The sequence below is a fragment of the Cuculus canorus genome, chromosome 3 (genome assembly GCF_017976375.1).
Source record: "Cuculus canorus isolate bCucCan1 chromosome 3, bCucCan1.pri, whole genome shotgun sequence".
Lineage (NCBI taxonomy): Eukaryota > Metazoa > Chordata > Aves > Cuculiformes > Cuculidae > Cuculus > Cuculus canorus.
In genome coordinates, this window is record NC_071403.1 from 116,095,461 (window position 1) to 116,116,821 (window position 21,361).

Consider the following 21,361-nt stretch of genomic DNA (forward strand, 5'->3'; position numbering starts at 1 on the left):
TCCCACTTCCACAAAGATACTGAGGATGTGACTTCTGTATAGGAATGGATCAGATGCTGATCATTTTAACAGCAAACATGACTGGAAATGAGACCCGCAGCCAGTTCCGCAGATCTGCTCACCCTGATCTGCCAACACAAACCACAGCACAGAGCACAGGCCACTGCAAAATGCAGCGATAAGCTGGCGAGTACCTTTCTTTATTTACTTTTTCTCATGATCAGAAGATTGAAACATCCCCTTACACATCCGATCAGAGTGAACCAGGCCAGCTGAGCAAGTTTAGTCTAGCAAACACCATTCACTGTGGATCCTAAAGAAAATCTCCTCTAACGTATCTTGAAGAGCTCCATAAATAAATGTGGTAAAGGCTGCCATCTGGCCATAGTGACCCACATGTGTGTGCTTGAATGGGATGGGAAAACAATGAATATTGTTTTCTTTGGTCACTGCAGAAGCTTTAAGCAGAGTTTTAGTTCTCGTTTCGTACACTCCAGCTGCCATCGCGGCTGCGGTGCAGCATCTGTAGCATCATCAGTCACAAGCAATCACAAACATTCCCTGAAATGGGGAGCACTGTAAATCAAGCCAGCTCTAGAAAGCATTCAAAACATGGTAATCCTGCCTACTCTACACAGATATTAATAAAACCATGTGGGACAGCAGTTTGTGCAGCTGTGGAGGAGCTGGTGTCTGCGATACTGGTGGACATATGGGGAAAACAAAGAAGCAAGAATATTAAGTAAAAGAGCAAACAAGTAAGGAACACCTTCCAGCTGGGAAGGTGTTTGAGGGTGATGGCTTCCAAACACAGTCCGCAGATCGCCAACAGTTTACAGAACTATCTAATAAAGTCAACTTAACCAAATGGTCTTGATCTTATTTTTCAGTAAAAGGCCTGATGGGAAGATTGTTGTGAAATGGTGACGGCTGACTCTGCTAAGTCAATGCAGTACAGCTGGAGCCTGTTTTAGGGGTAATGAACTGAGAAATGGCAAAGACAGAAACTGTGTCCGGCTGATGCAACAACAGCTCTTTCTCTTCTTCTGCTGTATCATCTTCTTCTTGACTTCTGTTTCCTTTCCCTTTGCTCAGCCTTAATGAGTGATGCTGAATTATTTCCACTATGTCACAACTGTCACGGGTGGTGTCTTCCAGTTTGCTTCTCTTTTCTGTTATTATAGCCATTACTAACATGCATTAAATGGCTGCTCAGATAAAAGTCTTGCAGCAAACTTCTGTATAGACTGGATGCTAAACTCCTTACTTTATTTAACAGGTTTAGGCATATCTGTGATCCTTAAATATATATTACCTGCTTCCTGATGAATCACACTACAAATTTTAATCTCCAAGTGAAAGGTCTATCCATCATATTAAGCAAATAACAATGAAAGAAGTGAAAATTGGAGGGACTGAATTTGTCCTGCTTAGAAAGTGGAGAGGGTGAACTAACTGCCCTTTAAGATTTCGAATTCTAATGTAAAATCTGAATTCTCAATTGATATCTCATTTCCAGTGCTCCTCATTTGGGGACTGTTCTCAGAAAAAAAGGATGTACTGGCAGAAAAATGGAGAAGACAAACATCTTGATTTCAAAATTTCGTAAACATCTGGAAAACACCCCACAGACGAGCAAAAAGTAGGTATTGTTCCCCCTGTGACCATAATTTCTTTGCTCTGATATTGTCTTATTAAAGCATACTCACCAGCTGCCACCGGTGGTGCTAAAATCCCTTGGGAATGGACAATTCCATCTGGTAGCTTTTCTGCTGTCTTTTGGGGTTATTTACTTGATCATCTCGTATTGGACCTCTCTGTGGCCAGTGGCCTAATGCCAAAATCTCCAAATTTATAGTTTAAGCTTGTATTTCACTCTGCACTTTAACCATTTGAGACATCCTGTGGCGTTTAAGCTGGGATGAGTAACTCGGATGCCTCTGCATCCTGCCTCTGCTTTGGCACAGTGTTTATGAAAACATCCCTCCTCTCAGAAGACATTGCCCTGGGTCATGTACAGCCTGAGGACAGCAGTTCTGGCATGCTGGCAGGATAACTGGAGTTCCCCCATGTAAGCATGGCTGAGTCACATTGCCCTTCCTCCAAGAAGGGCAAGAAGTTGAACCCACTCATTTTTGAGCTGCAAGGTGTTAAGGCAAAACATGAGAAAGTCTGATCATCTCTTAAAACCATACAGCTTCGTGTTGTGTGGTTTATTCCCAGCCAAGAGCAAGAGGTAGGCGAAGCTACATCTCGAACACATAGGTTCAACTTTGTATTTGAATGCAAGCCTACCCAGTCATTTTGCTACCAGTCAGGTAATCAGTACCTCCTTCTAGCTTCTACCAGAGACTTGCTAAAGTCCCTCTTGATGGGCTTCTCCTTTCCTCTCTTCCCTGTTCTTCCTGCTTTTTTATGCACTGCTTTGCTATTTCAAGGCCTTGCATGGAGGTTTGCTTTGAGCAGTTGCACTTCATTACTGGTTTTGTTGGGATAACACCAAAACTGGTTTTGTTGGGATAACACCCAAACTATGTGACACCATAGACAAGGTCTCTGCTGTCACAAACCACCTCACTGGTTTTTCATTTCCAGGATTCATCTGGGTGCTGGGGGTGGTGAATGAGCTGCAGAATTTCTGAAGGAAACATAGTCATAAACCCCAGGACAACATCAGCCTTTTCGGTATTTTGCGCAAGCTTCATAAAAGCCACGTCAAACAAAATTATTTATAGTACTGGGCACTGCTCACTTCTGCTTTGGATTCAGTCCTTCCAGTTTGCCTCTGCCATGAGGTTTGGTGGTTTGAGGACAGTTTAAAAACCAGAGATTTCCGATCTCAGCTGCCCTACTAACCCCTTGTGTGGCTCTGGGCGAAGCAATGAACCTCTCGGTGTGCCAGCCTCCCCATCTGCAAATTGGAGTTTCTAGTTTCTGCTCATCTCTGTCCTCTGGGTATTGAAAAGACCAATTGATTTACATGTGTGAAGAGCTTTTGATTCACAGAGTGTTTTATAAATGCTAAGTGCAATTGGGATGATTAAGACCATCTACAGAGCTTGTGCATGAGGTTGTTACATGAAAGATAAAAAGGCAACACAGCAAAAGGCAACTTCTTCTTGGAAAAAGAAATAAAAAGGCAGATTGAGAGAAGGAGAACTTCCTCAGGGCAACGACTAAGCTGGAAGTGCCATTTGGGAGCCTTTCAGCCCCAAGACTGCCTAACTCACAGGCTCTGAGCATGAACATGGAAGCTTGCCCAGGTACAAATGACCCGTGTGGTTAAGAAGCCTGAGCAGTAACTGAAGAGGCTCTCGGGCTGGTCCAGGGTGTACGAGCATACCTGGATGGGGGGATGGTGTGCACCCCTTGCCTGTGGCAGAGCGGCAGACTCAGATTTCATGGAAGCTATAATTTTGCCTGCTGCCACTGCTAGATCCTAATAACCAAACCAAGAAGGGAATTTTTACGCCATCGGAGGCATTCCTGATCCCCCTCCGCATCTAGTGAAAACTTAATAGCGTGAGAAAATGCCTTCCTGTAGCGTATTGTAAACCACATGCAGAACAGGAGCAGACGGAAGGGGCTTGTCCTCCACCCAACCAAGGGGCTCTGCCAAGATGCTCCCTGCCAAAGGATGGAAGCAGAAAGAAACAGCACCTTTGCAGAATGCAGTTTTTAGTCAATGAAAGCAGTAGAAATTGCTGAGGCTGCGGAGTAATAATTCTTGGTGCTTAGCAGAAGATAAGTAAAGGGAGAGGGAGAGTTGCTTTTTCAAAGCCTTTTCCCCCCAGTACAGATGGTAGCAGTTAAGATTCCTGCAGGCGCTGCAAAGTTAACACATCTGGAAGTTTCCTGATGCCTGAAGTCAGGCCGTGGCAAACAATGCTCGCTGGGCTGAGCAGGCTCTGCTCGGGTGCTTTTATTGCACTTGGACTGATTTCAAGCTCTGCTCCGTGATTAATTACACTTTTAAAAATAAAGTTCAAAACACTTCCCAGGAAGTTTGGGAAAGGCAGAGTGCTTCAGTGGCACCAGAAGCTCTGTGCAGTTCTCATTACAGGCGTCCCAGATACAGCTTGCATTAGCAACAGTATAATTTGACTTAGAATCTTGCAATCCCATATTATTGCCGAGAAACTAGGGAATGATACTGTGTCTCTCTTTTTTCCAAAGCTCTCCGATGTCTGCCGATCCTTGGCCAGGGTCTCTCCTCCCATCTTTCTTGTGCAGTTAAGTCTGGGGCCAGGCCAAGGCTATAACTCTCTGCCCCATGGAAATTGTGGTAAGGAAGAGCCTTGCACCTTCCTAGTGTGCTCTTGCCCGCCTGGCCCAGGGCCAGCCTCACGCTGACCCACAAGTGAAAAAAGATGAGACTCTTTCAGAGGAAGGCCAAAAAACATTTCAGAGGGCTGGAGCTACAATTAGAGAGGCTTTTGTTGTCTTGTAACAACGGTGGAGAGGCCAGAGGTAAAACTGAGAAAAGGAGGATGGTGGGTACGTTTTATCTTCATAGTAGGATGGAAGAAGGCTTGATCTCTTTGCTATAAAACCAAATATATAATTGTGGGAGATGTGCTGTTACTAATGTTGGGGGTGAGGAAAATTACAATGGAAGAGAGGAACTGGTGTGAAATGAGCAAAGACCTGGAAATCAGGGTCACGGTAACTCATTAACACGTAATGAAAGGGTCTGTGAAGGGCTGTTGCACATTCCTTACAGTGCCTCTGGGGCATCTGCATGAGACAGAATCATAGAATCATGGAATGGTTTGGGTTGGAAGGGACCTTAAAGATCATTTAATTCCAACTCCACTGACAAGGGCAGGGACACCTCCCACTGGCCCAGGCTGCTCCAAACCCCATCCAACCTGGCCTTGAACACCTCCAGGGATGGGGCAGCCACAGCTTCTCTGGGCAACCTGTGCCAGTGCATCACCAATCTCATTGTGAAGAATTTCTTCCTAATGCCTAGTCTAATCTTCTCCTCTCCAACTTAAATCCATTCCTCCTCGTTCTGTCACACCATGCCCTTGTAAATAAGATAGCGTGGACTAAAACTCACACCTCCACAAAAAAGTCCACCTGTAACCAATCACTCACATGCTCAAGGCGTACACAAGGCACTTTAACACTGTTAGCACCCAAAGGTGATGTACCTGGCTCACAATGGTAGCTCTGTGCTGGCATTCTCTTCACTGCGAAAGACAGAGTTTGTTTTTTGTACAAAGGTCAGCAGATAAACAACAGAAGATATGCTGAACAACTGGAAAATATCGCAGGCAAGCGGCAAGCAGGGGAGCAGGGGGCTGCGGGCACCACGTGCTTGTCTTGGCAGTCTCAGCACAGCACACACAGCCTTCTGGGTTGGGTCATGCGATGCAACACAAAACCCGCTGAGCTCTGCCGCCGCGAGAAAATGCTGCACACCTCACACTGAACTGGAAAAGAGGTTGCAAATACATGAGAACCAGACAGCATATTCATCATCCTACGGGCCTGTGGTGGGCTCTTGGTATCCCTGGGCTTCTGGCATGTACCTCCTCTATCTGGTATGTCTGAAAAACACTGAGATCAGTAACCATCAAGGCGGGTATGCACTTGGTTTATTTTATAACATATCCAGAGTGCTGCTCCCTTTCTCCTCCAACCCCTTCACTTCCTCCACTAGATTGCCTTTGCATCTTGTCTCAAGTTAGGACCTGACTAGGCAATAATTTAACTACTTGCTAAATTTTAATACACTGCGAGTCATTGTGTTGCAATCACAGCTCGCTGTATGTAAAGTTCATCACGTGTGCCGACACTGGCAGAAGGGCTGCGTGTGCTGAAATGCTGGGACAGAGACCATACCTCCCCTGCAGGAGCTGGTTGAGAGGGATCTCTTCCAATCTGCTGCCTCCAATGCTTTTTTGGCTACAACACCACGGAGCGAATGATTCAGCTGGGGGAGCTCTGGGCTACTGTTTGCAGCAGCACTAGTGTATTATTTCAGGGTTTGTTTGCAACTTCCATCTCCTCGGTAAACTCAGCTTGGCTCTTTGCTTCCTCTGGCAGCTCTTTGCTCTGTTTTTACAGGGCACCAAGCATCCCAGGGCTCAGCGGAGGGTCAGTGTCCCAACGGGTAACTGTAGGTCCGTGCAGCTGACTGGAATGTCATCAGAGAGCAGGACCGAATGGCACAGCATGCATGGCAGGCTGTGCAGTCACTGCTTGCAACTAATAGTTTCCTCATCATAGAGCAGTTTATTTTTAGCTATTTATCCATCATGCACAGATGCCTTATGGAGATGAGGTCTGGAGAGTACGGGCCCTTGGATGGACAGCACTCCTTCAGACCCGTTCTGCTGCAGAGGATCCAGACGAGGGTATTCATAGAAGGACTTACCCAATTCAATGCCTCTGAAGGGCCTGGCTCCCATTTTTCTTCTCTGAAAACCCCTAGGCTGGAGTTTCGAGTGCTTGTCCAGCAGCAGGACTGCACCGCTGAGGGATGCCCACCAGCAGGTACAGCACCACGCACAGCTGAGCCTGTGGGTGCTACCATAGTGCTGGTAATCACCGCAAAAATAACACCAGTGACTGCTATGAAACCAGGGTGCTCAGCTGTTAGCTTCTTTCTCTCTCTAGTTCATCCCTTGTGCACTCTTTCCTTTACCCACAGCCCTGAAGGGTTGAGTGTCTGTGGATTAAGGCTATATTGTATGCTGCTTTACATATATATCAAATAATAAATTAACAAGGAAGGGATTTTCCTGAGACAGATCAAGCTTCTTACCACAGGGATATATCAGAAATCACTGTACACATGTAAAATTGCAGGTGGAGCAAGCCCGCACATGGTAATACCGCTCTTCTCAGGCAAGAAATTACCATATTACCACGCTGTTGGTTTTTTGTTGTTTTCTTTTCTGTTTCCTCCTAGGAATTTCTTTCTGCTTCCATGCTTTAACTTCTGACCAAATTTCATAGTATATGGAGTAGAGGAATGTGCGTGGGAAATACTGGACTGGCTGTGCTCCTGGCTCCACCGCATGCCCTCCCCTCCCACCACCCCAGCGTGAAGCCCTTCCCACTGCTCACCAAAGTCGTTGTCACACGTTTCACCTGTGAGTCACTAATATGCTTGGCTCTTCGTGTTGTGGCTTGTAAGTGATTCGTGTTTGTTCAGAGAGCTCTTTTTTCCCTTTCCCCAGCTCCTTCTGATTCAGCTGATTTAGGTGGCCGATAGCTTCCTTGCTTGCTCACGCTGTGGTTAGTCACATCCCTGCTGTTAGTTCACCATCCTTCCAGGAGTGGGGAAAGCACGAGCGAATGGAGGCGAGTGTCTGGTAATCAGGGACAGGCAAGTTGCTTTGGGGAGAGTCAATCACCGTGTGATTTCATGATGCTTCAGAAGGGAGCTCAAGACCTGCTGGTACCATCTGCCTAAGCATTTCACACAGGAGGCACTGTAAAGGGATCCTGGAGATTTAGGAATAAGCATGAGTTGTAAGCGAGCATCTACATCACAGGGAAACAGGCTGTGCTGGCTGTCTTGGAAGGTGAGCTGCTACCGAGCAGGTTCATGCAGGTCTTTGAGAAATAATGTTCTGCCTCTCAGCTTGGCTGGAAAGAGCTGGTTTCTCTTGCCATCAAATGCGTGGGGCTGGTGTGGCTGTGGGTATCCATGGCACAGGAAGGTACGGTTCCTGGTGTGTTTGCTAAGGACTGACTGCTGCAGAGAGAAAACAGGCAGCGAGCCTTGTTCGGTCTCTCTCTGAGGTTTGCTCGGTCTCTCTCTGAGGTTTGGCTTGTCTCTCACTGGGGCTTGTATGGCCAGACCCCCGGCACAGCAGAAGAGGTCATTGTATGACCACACTGCAAAAGGTGGCATTCCCTTCTCTAGCTGGGACCAGATCACCCAGGGGAGAGTCCAAGAATGCAGCAAACAGGCAATATTACCCATTGCAAATCCCTTGGACTCACCATGTCATGGGCGAGTTTTTCTGTATTCAAGTTCAGGGCATTCAGGATCTCTGCCTTCAGCAGCGGGAACCGCCTTCATGCCTACACAGGCCACGCTGGGAGTTGACCAATGCTGACCCTAAAAAAAACCCCTTGACAGCCATGAAAGTTTTTCTTGTCTCCTGTTTTCAGGAAGGTCTGCTGCCTTCTTACCGACAGCAATAAGAGACCTTCCACCGCAGCACAAAGAAACGAGATACCCTAACCAGGCGCTTACATTATTTTTCTGGATGTTTACCTAGGATTGCAGCCAGATGGGCACTGAAAACTGGTTTCTGAGACTGGAATTTGGGACAGCAATAATCTAATCTGACCTCCTGTGTAACCCAGGTCAGGGAGTTTAACGTGGTAATTCCTGCAAGAGAAGGAATTAGTCTTCCTGGCTGTGCTGTGAACACTGCTCAGCCCAGCAATTTGTGGTTGAATTAGGTATATTCAGTCTCAGGTCTGAAGCAATGAGTTTTCCTCTCCCTTGGTGGATAAAGGTCTGTTTTGTCACATTAGATTTTCTCTCCAGCTACCTTCCAGAGATGCTCGACAGTTAAATTACATTAGAGGAACTATACTCCACATTATAGAGGTATAATTCAGATGTGTACAAATAAACCATGCCACTAACAGTTTAATCCTGCAAATTCTTGAGTTAAAAAAGATGGTGATTACAATTGTGGTGATTTCCTGAAGATGACTGTGAGTTATTTGTGCACACAGTGGTGATTCAGAGGCTGTAGGAGTGCAGTGCAAATAATAGAAAAGGAAGTTTATGACTTGCTACTCCACTTTAGCCCTCCAACCTAGCTTCTCTCCTGCCTCCAATTCTGATATTATTTTCATGGTATGAAGACTGATGAGAGGATGCTGCCTACATTTCATAGAGTATCCACTTCTGAAAACCGAATAGTGTTCTCCCCAAATACCTGTTTTTACTGGAGTACCTGATCTTTTGCATAGTGTGAGAAAGAAAAGCTAACAGATTGTAGAAAGAAGAAGACTAAATGTTCAAAGCCTCAGAGACCTCAGGCTGACTCCACCACTTGTTAAATGACCATAGGGAGATCACTCTTGGCTGGAGTCTTTCCAGCAGAAAGCTGCTCCACAGACTTCACCTTGCCTGCCTCTCAAAATAAATGTATTGATATGGAAATATATCACCTTGAATATACAGCCGTATGTGCATGTTTTGTTTATATTTACATGCATATTTACTTGAATATTATATACAAACAGATCCCTGCATATACCCAAGCTATTTCAGTTTGAAGTAAGACCCGTCAGTGCTTCATATCTCCCAGTAGATGTGATATGTTTGTATACGTACACACACATACACATACATGCATCAGCTTTCTCTGTTTAGCCTGCCAAAGACAGGGATTCCTCCAAGGACAGGGATCCCCGTGGTGCTTAGGGAAATGTTGCAGCAATGGAGTTGACAGTGCTAGGTTAGGAGTTGGACTTGATGATCTTAAGGTCTTTTCCAACCTAAACAATTCTATGATTCTATGCCTGGTGACTCTAAGCAGCACAGAACAAGCTTTTCCACCAGTTGGGGCTGGATAGACCAGAGAGAGGGAGGCAGACACAAACCAAAGCTATCCTGACTTGGAAGGAGGAAAAAAATCTCTAATTAAGCAAATATACACACGGCCTGATACTGCCCTTAGTACAGCTGTGCTCTCTTTTTGCCTTGCTGGCAGAATATGGTCCACAGAGTGAGCTGGTGTATTTTCTTCTGGTCTTTTCTAGTTGTAGATTCAGTCATTTACCTGCACATAACTCATCTTTGTTCTGTGAAATAGAAAAAGGCTTCATTTTCCCTGGTAGGTCAGCAGTGCTCCATCTGTGGCCTTCGGCATCTGTGCAAACATCTGAGAAAACAACCCCATTATCAGTTAGTTTAAATTGCAAAAGCAGAATTTTTCCCTCCACCAAGGCCAGTGAGCTGAAAAGGGCTGAATCCATCCAGAGTGGTTTTAAACTTACAGGTCAAAGAGAGCTGGAGAAACAGCCTACAACAAAAGCCGGGTGAGGAGTGAATGGTGCCTTCTGCCATCACATTTGTCCTCTTGCTCCTTCTTCTAATTGATCTCATTTCCTCGTCCATGGGAAAATGGGGTGAGTGGGTCTCAGGTTGCCTTTGTCTAATGGAATACGAGGAAATCCTGTTGCGAAGTGTATTGCTTATGCTATATTTTGGTCGTGTAAGCTTTGCGACATTCAAAAGAGGAAGCTTTGGTTTACTGACAGATGAAAGGTCCTAAATGAAACCAGGCTGTGTTTTCCCCCTTTGTGGCTCACTTAAAGCCCTCCTTAAAATGACAAACTCCACCTGGAGATTACTGATCAGCTGGGATGGGTAGAAATAAAAACAAGGCTGTCATTTTGGGGTAGTTTTTTTCCTTGGCACCTGATGAATTTGCCCCTGTATAGAATAAATTTGGAGCCAAGATCTTTTTTTCCAGAGTTCTGAGATCACTACTTTGTCTCTTCATACATTTTGTTTTTCTTAACAGGGTTTTATTTTTCGTGATATCAAATCAATAAGTGAGGAGCTTGTGGAGACCTGCTCACACGCTGAACCTGGAGAACGGAGGGGAAAACCCAAACCAGTATTACTGCATCATTAATGTTGCAGAGGCTCAGATAACAACTGTGGCTGGTAGATATTTAGGCTCTGCATTTAACCCACCTTTCCTGGCTCCCTTTACAGCTCACGTTTAAACAACAAGCACTTTCTCTTTCCCAAGGCTTTTCCTTAATTGGATTTTTGTTGTGACTTTTTTTTTTTTCCTTCTCATCTGTGGTTTAAGAAACCATAAAAAAATAGCTTGGAGGAACCAAAAAGAACCAGCACTCCAGAGAATTTCAGGCAGGAATTACACAGCTTTCCTAAAAAGCCATTTTACCTCTTACGAATGGAATGGAGAGGTGAGACGGGAGGCATTTTGTTCTGCAGGAGTTGGTGATTAGCATGAAATGCAAGTTTAAATCAGGAATTGGGGCCAGTTTCCTTGATGAAACAAGCACCCTGGGAGATGGGTCAATATTGATATCCTAGCTTTATATATGGATATGTAATAAAGCATTTATGATGAAGGGAAGGGCTTTGGGAGGGGGCGGACTATTATCTGTTTGTCCTATAACTTGTTTCTCCTGGGGCCTTGCTGCTCCCACAGGGTAGCAGAGCTTCAACTGGCACAGAGGCTTCTTGATTCCAGTTCCCGTTGCCAGGGGCTGAGCCATCATTGTCCCCAATAACTCCACTAATGTGGCTCAGACTGTTCTTCACACCAGGCTGTGTAGCTCTTTATCTCATGAACAGTCGTGTCTCCTGAAGCAGTGGGCACTGCCCTGCTCAAAAAGGGAGTGTAAGCACATTGGTGACTAAAACCCCCTTAATGCAGCACCTCTTCTCCTCGTCAACCCATACCTGTTTTATACCCAGTCAAAAGGAGGAAAAAAAATGAAAGGGTCATTACCTGGCATGTTTCCTTCAGCAACAAACCAGAGGTAGAAGTTCCTGCCCCATCACCCTCAGACTCCTATTTCTTCATCTTTGCTGTCTCCTCTGGGTTGGCAGCCCAGCTGCGCGGCTGTGCTTATCCACTGGAAATAAAATCATCCTGTTCTGCATCAGGCGCAGCCGATGGGTTGGTGAGCTGCAGCAGAAGATGAGGGCAAATAGGGTGGGATGCACACGAAGGAAGACCTTTCTGCAGCCCAGCAAACAATGCATAGGTGCTCGCAGCAGTTGCAGTAGATCCCTGTGATAACACCTCAGTCCAGAAATGCATTTCAAATAATACAGCGGGCAACTGGATATTGGACGTGAGGAAATGGGAGGATATTTTGCAGCTCATTGCATAGCGAGATTTCTCACCACAGATCTCCAAGGGGGAGCTGTAAACTCTTCAAACTCTGCACATTAGCAATACCCATGGCTGTGTATCTTACAGATGTCCTTCAATAAAATTAAGGATTTAGCCTTCCCCAAGAGAACTGCTGACAGGCACTGTGTATGGTCTCACCACTCCAAGATTTTCACAGTCCCATGTCTCATAGGCTCACAAATGCGTACGTATATTGATCCTCATTGTACTAATGCTTCCGAAAAATCAAGAGCAATGCTTTTTCTGCTGTCATATAGTTTTGCCACTTTTCAAAATGCACTGGGCACCAATTGCCAACTTTTTTGAAGAAGCATCCGCTCATGGGCGTTGAGTCAGAAACACTGCAGATGCACTGGTAAAGGGATGGTGAGATTTTTCTCAAGCCATGCCAGTCACTATGATGGCAGCTGGAATCAGGCTGGTCTGGAGGCTGCAGCAGCATCTCTCTGTATGAATAACAGTAACTCTGCAGGCATCCCGAAGTCATGGAGTGCTAGAGGGCTTTCCTCTTCTCTCTTTCCAGAAGACGGCAGCATCAGTGTGTGCTCGCAGCCCAGGAGGCCAATCATGTCCTGGGCTGCAACAAAAGAAGGGTGGCCAGCAGGGCGAGGGAGGGGGTTCTGCCCCTCTCTTCCTCTCTTCTGAGACCTCACCTGGAGTATTTTGTCCAGTTCTGGAGTTCTTAGCACAGGAAGGAGGTGAATCTGTCAGAGTAGAGTCCAGAAGAAGCCACGAAGACGATTCGAGGGCTGGAGCACCTCCCATACAAGAAAAGGCTGATAGAGCTGTGTTTGTTCAGCCTGGAGAAGAGAAGGCTGCAGGGAGAACTTAGAGCAGCTTCCAGCACCTGAAACAGGATACAAGAAAGCTGGGGAGGGACTGTTCACAAAGGTTTGTAGTGAAAGGACAAGGGGCAATGGGTATAAACTAGAGAGGGACAGAGTTAGACTGGACATAAGGAAGAATTTCTACACTGTGAGAGCGGTGAGGCCCTGGCCCAGGTTGCCCAGGGCAGTTGTGGCTGCCCCATCCCTGGAGGTGTTCAAGGCCAGGTTGGATGGGCCCTGGGCAGCCTGAGCCAGTGGGATGTCCCTGCCCATGGCAGGGGGTGGAACTGGATGATCTTTGAGGTTCCTTCCAACCCAAACCATTCTGTGATTCTACAATTCTACCATTGTATCGCAGCTGCAGCCACTGGCACCAAATAGGGACAGGACTGCCACCAGAGATCAGGAGACACGATCACTTCCACTCTGATTTTCTGGACTTTGCTACCTTATAAAAGAAGCAATCAGCTTTCTTGCAAGAGAACAGAGCTTTGCATTATTGCAGCATTTTTTACTTCCAAATCACTTTACAAACATCAAGCGGTGCGTGCATCCTCACAATACACCTCCAGGGGGCTGCGGGGATGTTTTATCTTAATTTTATAGTTGGATTTAATCAAGCAAACAGGAAACTAGTTTCTCATCAAATCTTCATTTTCTGGCCCTCAGGTTAGACCCATAGGCACAGTCCAATCTTCCGTCTGACTTGGACTCGGTCTCTAATCAGTCTACAGAAAAACAGCCCAGAGAATAATGCGGGGGCAAGTTGCAAATGCCGGCACCAGGCTGCAGAGTGGCTGCATGGCATAGTTTTACCTTGAAATGTAAATCTTTAAGCTCATGGGCATTTGGAACCTTCCTCTCTCAGCCTGTTGTACACAGTGCATGACACTCTGCAACTGTAGCTCATCTTTTCTGACTGAATGACTTATTTTAAAGTCATCTATTACCTCTAGCTTATAGCCACTCAGGCCAAAAGAAGATGGCCTGGTGATAAAACGTGATCAAATCAATCTCTCCCAAAGTCTATTTTCAGGCTTGATTGAACCATGAAAAACAGGTATAGACATCAGGGAAGGGGCAGCAGAATAGCTGAACTGGCACCCTGGCTCTGGAGAAGAGCAAAATGCCCTGAGCACTGCCAGGCTGCTTCTGGGAGCCTGGTGCTCCTATTCATTCATCCAGGGTAGATTTCACACCCCTGAGAGGATCTAAATAATTTTTGATGTCTTCTCACTTACCCATCCCACATCAGTGTGTCCACATATGCAAAATTTTTTCTTACTTACACTTCTTTTCATTTTAGTGAGTAAAATACAGCTGTCCAACCACTGTTTGAAGCTCCCAAATAACCATTATCTGTGAGCAAGAGCACTCACTTTTTACATTATTCTGCACTGTGATTTTCATGGTTGTTAGAAATGTAGATGGATCACCAAGGCTACAGCTTTGAGTCCCATCCTGGGTGTCCATACCTCCTGGTCAGGAGCAGCAACACACATGGGGCTCATTTTCATATTGCATTTCGTAGCGGCTGCAAAAGCCCCCTGACTGTTCCCAATGCTTTCATGAGGGCAAAGCCCACAAAGCCAGACTGCTTGTGCTCTGTCCCTTGCGTGCCGACAGCCTTATAAGGTGAGATTTTGAAAAAGGCCAATGATTCTTTTTAAAGGACACCCTCATCGCCATGGAATGGTAGTTCCTGATTGTCAAAGACCCTTTAATCTGAATACCGTGGTGCATCTGCTGAGAGCTTAAATCCATGAACGCTATTTCATGTCTGAAAACATGACACTACTGTTGTCCTTGCTCCTGTAGCAGCCTACACAATTAACAAATACACCCATATGTGTTTGTACAGAACATAAGACAAATAAAAACTGAATTTCTCAAACTGCAGCCGCAGAGGAGTCAATGAACTCATAAACATCAATGGAAAACTTCTCCACATCAGTGGATTCCTTTCTTATGGAAGACCACTTGTATGTCTGGATTTCCTACTACTATTTAGAATTATGGGTGTAATCCTACATGAATTGGTTTTCAGTGTTTTAACTGCAGCTAAGCCTTAAGCAGGCAAGATAGCGCAAGCCGTGTGGACTGAGCTAGTCTGTGAGCTCACTTCATTACACAATAGTTTTAGGAGCCTCAGTGGTGTAACATTGCACAGAACAAGCTCCAAGGAGTTTGAGGGGGGTTAGAGACAGTCATGAGGAATTATTTTATGTCATGGGAGAGAAAAATGGGAATGAAGGGGACTTCAAAGTCCAGATTACTATAAGGCCAGCGAAACACATTCCTATAGCCTGCAAGTGTGTGAAGACATCATACTTGGCTCATTTCCTTTTCTCTTGCCTGTAGCAGCCACAGCTTTGGTCTTGCTTTATTTGCACTACATCAATGTCTCAATAAAATGTGACTGCAGGGCCTTATCCTCACCTAGCAGGCAGCTCCCCTGAAGCTGGCGCATCTGTGTGAATGCCAGCCAGGGCAGCTCTCTCCTGAGCAGCGAACACTGTTTCCATTACATTATCTCTTCTGTTTATTGACTTTTTTTCCTCCCTCAAAGGCGTTTACATTTCAACCATAAAATATGCTCAGATTCAAACTTGTTCTGGAGGTGGTTTCCTCACCAAAAAAAATCGTATTTTAAGCTTCAATTCAATTTTTCCATAAAATAGATATGTCTGTTTGTAGGGAAGCACTGTGAAGAGCAGGCTGGGCTTAACTCTGCCAGGCTGAGTTTGGGTTTATATCAGCACCGAACGCCTGCTGGGGTTGAGGCAATGGCAGGCTGAAGGCTGCGGGAAGAATCCAGGACCTGGAGGAGATGGGGATGACACAAAAGAGCAAGGCAGAAAACAAGGATTTGCAAAATGGGGTTTCCACCCAAATAAAAAGAAGGTGTAGAAAGGAACAGTACTGTTATCCTCCCCCTCTCAGGAATTGCTACCCAAGACACACAGAAGATATTTTGCCTTCCAAGCCTTTGTCAGTCTTTTTGTTTCAGAGCTCCTCGGCCGTTTCTGCGCTGACCCTTGGGTCTCTCTCTGCTGCTGAGGATGGGGCTGACTCGGATGCCCTGGCTGATGTCTGCTGCCTCTGTTATGAGGACTAACCCACTGATCAGGAGCAAAGCTCATTGTAAACCAATCAAGAGACCACACATATTTTTCCTACCAAAACTGTTGCCCAGCATTTTAAGCAATTGCCATTTCTGCATCCAATAAGCTATAATTAGAGATTGCTTTCATCAATTACTGCATAGTACCTGCATTTTTCCCTGCTGTTTGACTGGATTTTTGATGATGTCTCATATTTTTACTGGGCTTGGCCCTCTGGTGTGGTGAGCACAGTCTTTAATGGAGACCTCACTACCATCTGCATGCTCAGTGCTTTGCAGAGCTTTCGTGTTTACCAGAATGTATCCTAAGGTCTCTTCTGTACCTCCCCGGGAGCCTTCGTGCAGCAGCCTCTTGCGGTAAGTTTTAGTTATCTGTATACTTTTCTCCTTGAATCAGATGACTTCTCCCTTCCTAGAAAGATTACACAAACTGTTCCCTCTCCAGACACTGTGAGACTTTCCACCCCCAGAAATTGCCACACAGCTCCTTGCTGAGCCTCTCTTTCCATAAATAACACATGCCCAGATTTCATAAATTCTTGGTCATCCTCCTTGATTCAGATGTCAATGACCTCTGTTATGACACTGATGTCATTTTAAACAACTACATTTGCAGCTGGAATGCCATTTAATTACTTTTTTCTTATTATGTGAATAGAAATATATACTGTAGTCCTTTGTAGGTGGAGCAGTGAAATTGCCACAATAATTTTTGTGTCCTGTTAGCATCTCTGGCCTGATTTAGTGCAGGCAAGCTCACATAGCCTCTTACTCAGTGTTTTCCATGGATGGGGTGCAGGGCAAAGCACGTACGTGGAGCTTCTAGGTTTGTGTCATGTGTGAGGAGGCAGGGAGAGGATGGAAAGGAATTCATGCCACCTAGCTGAGGTGCTGTAGTTATAAGCATAATTACCCAGTCTCTTTTTTTAATCACTGCTTACCATAATTCCCTTCCCTCTGTCAGAGGGACAAGTTCATTTTTCCCACGTCTTTCCCTGGAACTCTGGTACAAGAATAGATTCACCGTAAGTGTGACTCAAGAGAAGGCCGAGTATACGGGATCATGTAGAGATCATCTTTGAGGGTGTGGTAACAAAAATGAGATTCTTGTGCTCAGCTCAATGAAATTCAGTGGAAACGATGAGATCAGGAACAGAAGAACATGAGATCCATTCCAATTTTACCAGTAAATCCTCAGTTACTGAGTTAAGAGTGTTCAGCTTTCTCCGCAGAACATTTTTTCAGAAGATGATCTTCTTGATGTCCATAACGATGTTGTTTTCACAATGTCTCTTTCCCTGTAAAAAGGCAGACTGTCTTGTGCTGCTTTATATGGCCAAAAATATCCTTAAGAAGGCAGATAAACTTTTCACAATTCTTCTGCCCTTACTGGGTGTGAGGACTGAAGCCTCCTCCCTGTGCTATGATGGATGTTACAGCTGCAACACAGTCCTGCAGCGGTTAGAACCAGGGGTGGCTGCTTTCCCACATCTCTGTTTTCTGGATTTCTGCCGTTGTCCCATGCCCTGACCTGCTTGCTCTGCTCCCACACGCATGAGTGTCCTCCTTCACCCATCCTCTCTGTGTGGGTAGCTCAAGGCCCTGCCCCACTCCAGTGTTTGTCTTGCAAGTTGCGTAGTTCACAGACTCACAGGAGTGCCCAGGGTGGAAAGAATCTTGAAAGACCATCTGGTTCAATTTTGGTAGGAAAGATAACCTAAATGAGATCATCTAGCACCCCATCCAATAGCATCTGGAAAACTTTCAGTGATGGGGACTCTACTACGTCCATGGGAATTTGTTCCAGTGATTGATTGTTCTCGTTGTAAAAGATTTCTTTCTTATATTGTGATGAAACCTCTCCTGGTGCAACTTGCACACTTCACCCCTTTCCTTTTCCACGTGGCTCTTTGTGAAGAGAGACTCCCATCCTTTTTTTAGCCACTCTATAAGTACCAGCATACTGTGATAAGATCCTCCCTGAGTCTTCTCTTCTCCAGGGAGAAGGGACCTAACTCCTTCAGTATTTTTGCAAAACCCCTGTGCTCCCAGTGTCTCCTGCTAGACATACCATCTTTATAAACGATTTCTTTGCACAGCCCATATTTACTGCCCGTGACCCTGCTACTCTCCCACGTCTATATTCCGTGGCCCGTATTTACATCCTGTGACATCTGAGGCCCTGCTGCCTGTTCGTGTTTTTGTCTTCCAACATCTGTTGCTCAGTGTACCTTTGCTCTTGGATTCAAAGTTTAAAATGAAATGTAGTCATAAGCGGAAGACAGAAAAAACACAAATGAAACAAGACACCTATATCCTCGCGTACTTCTGCCGATGTCCTTGATATGAATTGATCTTTCCATCCCTCTTGATACGCAACCAGTGGACCCTTTGTACTGTGTGGGATGCAGAGATGAAAACAAGCACATCTAATGAGCTCATTTCTAACAATATTGTGAAGTTGTCATTTTCTAGTGTATCTCTTAAATTTTCTCCGGCTATACTTTGCATTTTTCTCATTAGAAACATGCTCTTCCAGTCAGGCTGCTGACATTGCAGAGAAATTTGCTGCCCTCAATTGGAAGCTGAAACATAATTTGAGGTGCACATTTCACATTCACACACAGAGTTAAATATACTCTCAAACATACATTGACCTTTTTAACCTAAGCAGCTCACCAAAATTCAGGATCTTGTAAAACATTTCAGTTCCACGGAGAAAACTGAAGATGGGTTCAAACATTTTTACACCATCTGGTTTTCTGCAAGAAAGGACAAAGGAAAAATAAGTTACTGCTCATGCACTTTATTTGAAACACAGTTCCCAAACTATGTGAGCTCTTCCCAGGTTTTCTCTCCTGTGCCCTTTCCCCAGCAGCACTTGGCTGTGATTTCTCAGGCTGCCTGCCTGGCTTTTCTACAGCTTCAGAGTTAAGGCTCTCTGCTGCTCACTCGGGCTCATCCATTTCTCTGTTAGCACACCCAGAGTCCAAATAAGCCCTGGAAAAAAAAATTTCACTGGGCTCTATCAAATTCCCATGTTATCAGTAACTTTCTCTGTGCTTACATTGGGCTTTTGAGGCTCCTGGTTTCCTAAAAGGCTTTAATGGCATCTCAAAGTTAAATTAAACAAAGGCTGGGGAGGATGCGTTGGCTGGGAGGTTTTGCTCAGCCTCCATCACAACATTCTAGTTTCACAGCTGAGCTGTGCAGTGCTGTCTCCTTCTCCATGCTGGGGACCTGCTGGAGAGGTGTAGCCAAGTCTCCTCCAGTATCCCATCACCCCATAGTTGGTGCCAAACCTCTCAGAGCTGCCGGAGCAGGCTTTCCTATCCCGGCTTCCCCTGCTATTTCCCCTGAAGGCAGAGATGCTATTTGAATGATCTCCCTCTGGATAGTTGAGGGGCTGAGAGAGGGTAGATATTATTTGCACAAGAGGCAGATCTGACACGAGCCTCCCACAATGGTCACCGTAGTGGCTGGGTGGGATGCCCACAGCCTCAAGCACTCGGCGAGCAGAAGACGCTGGGTTTCAATCAAACCTGAGCTGGGGCTGTAATGAGGATAATGGCTCATACTTAAAGAGCTTGAATTCATCAACATTTGGAGTGTGCTGTGCCTGTCAGACTCAATTATTATTGTTACGCATCGTCCTGCTATTCGACCTAACTCACAAACTGTTTCTTTCCACCCTGCAATGACTTGCAGCTAGAAATAAGTTTCATGAGTGCATGAAGACTGCATGCTCAGACCGTGATGCACACCAAGGGTCACACATATCCTGTGCCATCACTCACGTATCCCTCCTTAGAGCTCTTCAGCTCACATGTGGCTGCGAGGTGCGTAGTGCCCATTGGGCATACACCACAGATTGTTATTTCCAAGGCTGTTAGAAATATGCCTTTTGTTTCCCTAAAATTCACCAGGATACAGTGTGCAGTCATGCCTTTTAGTATCCCTTTTTTTTTTCACATTGCATTTTTTTGCAAAACAAATACATGTACTGTCACTGGATTCACTTGGTTTTGATAATTTTAGGAGATTGAGCCTGTATTTCTCATTGGAATTGGGTTTTTTTAATCAGCCAATTCCCCTGACACATTTCTTGACTTCTCCAGTTTGCCAGTGTACTCTAAAAAGAACACCAGAACTGCAAGAATTTTTCCAGGTTCAGCTTTAGGGAATTTTCCAGGAAAAGATGTCTTTTCTGTCCCTCCTAAACAACTTCCTTGTTTGTACAGGTGAAAATCGCTTTATTCTCTTCTGTCTGCTTGGGAGCTCATGTTGTGTTTCTTGTCAGAGGGGATCCCTAAATCCTTCCAGCATTACTGCTTTTCAGAGGCAGCATCATTCCACAGGTGGTCATCTCTCTTGCTATGACATCTCCAATGTTCCATCTCCCTGATTTAAAACAGAGCTCAATTTAGCTCTCTCTCCACGTCATTCTGGATGACAGCCTTATCTTCATCATTATTTATCAGTCTATCAAACTTTGTGTCGTCTACAGTAAATTAGCTCAGCAGTGTTTCTTACATTTTCTTCTAGAACGATGCAGAAAATGTTGACCAGCATTGAGTATATAACGAACCCTGCTGTTCATCATTAGATGATTCCCCATTGACAGTCACTTTTTGAGACCTATCAATTAGCATGCTCATGATCCAATTAGTGTGTGCTTTATTGGCACTGTATGGTATTCTTTTTAATTGCAATGCTGCAGGAATACGAAGCTCTAAAAAGGCCTCTTTACCATCACCACTCAACTCTGCAGTCCTCCTAATAATGAAATCAAAGTGGTCTGAAAAAGACAGCGAGCCGTGCATCTGTCATTAATTATGTTCTTACTGTTTCCTTCTTTGACAACCGAATCTTGCTAATGGAAGTATTCCCGTTACCTTGTCTGAGAGTGGACATGGGTAACGGGCCTGTAGCTATATAAATGATCTTGATTTCCATGTGTGTCAGCCTTCACATGGGCCCAATTCCAGCCCTCTTAAACTTTCCAGCGTTTCCAATATTGATCAGCAATGTGCCGAGTTTCCTTCTCCTAACTCCTTTATGGCTCTTGAGTTCAAGTTACCTGGACCTGCTGATTCTCAAATGTGTTCGCTGTTGCACTGTTAATGGACTGAGAAGCCACAGAAACCCACTAGTCTCTTTGTTGCCAATACAGAAATATTTACTGAATGTTTTCACTTTCCTCTGTGGAGCTCCTTAAAGGAGGTTTCTGATTGCAATTTTACAAGGAAGTTACGAAGTCTGGTCCCTGTGCCAAGTTCACGTACGGTGTTTTTGTCTGGCTCAGCCCTATCCGGATATAAGCATGTTGGCAAATAAGACTGGCAAAGACTTGCTGTGATATAATCTTCTGGCCTTATGATATAATCCCTTTCAAAAACTGTATAAAATTAAAAGTGACTGGATTGTTTGTATCTCTGGGAAAGGCTCAGAGAACCTCATTCCTCTAGAAAGAACATCTTTCTAGTTTCCAGCCTAAGCTTATTCATTTTCCT

The 21,361-nt window shown here is 45.1% G+C and overlaps 1 long non-coding RNA gene across 3 annotated transcripts in view; it reads left to right on the forward strand.

Moving 5' to 3' along the window:
- The window catches only part of LOC128851881 (uncharacterized), a 33,297-nt gene that overhangs the window by 3,902 nt on the left and 8,034 nt on the right, over positions 1 to 21,361 (forward strand). Inside the window, exons 2-3 of one of the 3 annotated variants that reach the window (XR_008449415.1) lie at positions 1,520 to 1,642; positions 10,521 to 11,037. This is a non-coding gene — a long non-coding RNA (uncharacterized LOC128851881). Of the gene's footprint in view, positions 1 to 1,519; positions 1,643 to 2,595; positions 4,238 to 10,520; positions 11,038 to 21,361 lie in introns of those variants that run through there. The other 2 variants (XR_008449414.1, XR_008449413.1) reach the window with 2 other exon arrangements.